Here is a 1,651-nt window from a genome sequence, read left to right as displayed (position 1 = left end):
TCAAGTAAGAGCCAAAATTATATAGACAAGTACCTATTAATCAGGATTAACCTCCAAGGATGCCAGCTCTGGAATCTCCTTCGCAATAAGCATCTTCATGTACACTTTTAAAAGAAAACAAAACATTCATTTTCTCAGATGGAGTCATCTGGCCGAGTAGCTCCGGAAAAGATGCTACAATCATAAAAATAAACTAGTGAACACCCTAGAAGAAGTTAGGGTAGGCCTAGCCAAACTCCTACAGCCCACCTAATGGACTTGTTCTTAAAGCCTGTCTTCCTTTTCTATGACTTTAATCTTTCTGGGAAATCTCTGCTTGTAGCCAGGATCAGAAGCTTATCTCCACAGGCAAGTAGAGAATTCAGGTCATCTGACATGTATTCAGGCCAAAGAGGCACTTTTATTTAAATTACCTGCTTATTTCCAGAAAAAAATAATAATAAATTTATTTTTTTACTCTACTAGACATAGGAATCAATTTTTACGAACTTCAGAATAAACTTTTGTCCAAATCATTTCCTCCTTCTACTTGCAGAGATTAAGAATTAGACCTCAGGGAATAAAGCAAAAATCAACCTTGAGGCAAAGCTTAAGAGAACGTAGGGACCCTGAGGTCTCAATTGTCAATAACTAAGTCTGGAAGGTCAAGAAAATTCAAGGATGTGTCCATATCATGAGGAAGCAACTGCGATATCGTCTTTGGTTTATAGCTTATGTGCATGGATTCATTCCAGTATGCTGGGTGGGAGAATGGGTGGGCAGCAGAGAGTTTTCAGAGCTTTGGAAGTCCTGAATATCTTTGAGACTTTAATTTCAGGTTTCCTTTAGTTTCAAGACTTTAATTTCTTGGCAATTAAGCCATTAATAAGAAAATGAACACTTTGACAGGTTGGATCTTTTGGAGGTAAAGATCCAACACCCCAAAGAAAAATGATATACTTTTGGATGGGCAGTTGAGAGCCTATGGATCAATTCTTTTCAGAAATGCTCTGAGCTTCAGGCTTTCCATATATAAAGAACTTGCATATAGTTTTTTATCATGTGAAGGAAGCACAGGGAATCAATTTGCAAACATTGAAATTGGATAGTTCAAGAAAATCTACTCTTTATTTCAAAGTATTTAAATCACTGCTTTTTTTTTTTTTTTTTTTTAATGCCTACAGCATCTGGTCTTCCTAGGTGGTCTCCCATCCAAGTACTAACCAGGCCCAACCAACCCTGCTTAGCTTCCGAGATCAGATGGGATCGGGCTTTTTCAGGGTGACATGGCCGTAGGCAGATCACTGCGTATTTTGAGAAAAAAAATCTCATGAATGATCATAAAGACAAAAATCTTTCTTATAGAATATACTCATAAGTTTTAATATAAAATATTCCCTCTAATCACAGGGGGATGTGTGTAAATACTAAAATATATAAGAATCTGCTTGATCAAAGTTACTCTACTAAGATATTTTCTGATCTAGTGTATATAAAGCACATTTTATGGACACCTGACTTTTATTTTAATCTTTCATCCAAAGTATAGATGGATTTTTACTGAGCTCCATGTCTTAAAATTATAACTCTTCATTTTGATCAGACTTTGTAGTATACATAAATTAGCAAACATACACAGCATCTCGCTGTTAAAAACAAGTTGTTTTAATGA

General features: G+C 35.7%; 1 pseudogene; it reads right to left on the bottom strand.

Annotated features, from left to right (window-relative positions):
• Window positions 1–1,154: 1,154 nt before the first annotated feature.
• On the bottom strand, window positions 1,155–1,277 carry LOC112476045 (annotated as a pseudogene).
• Window positions 1,278–1,651: the final 374 nt, after the last annotated feature.

The sequence above is a fragment of the Pteropus alecto genome, unplaced genomic scaffold (genome assembly GCF_000325575.1).
Source record: "Pteropus alecto unplaced genomic scaffold, ASM32557v1 scaffold92, whole genome shotgun sequence".
Lineage (NCBI taxonomy): Eukaryota > Metazoa > Chordata > Mammalia > Chiroptera > Pteropodidae > Pteropus > Pteropus alecto.
The sequence above is the reverse complement of the archived record's forward strand: the minus strand, read 5'-3'. Positions and strand labels throughout refer to the sequence as shown.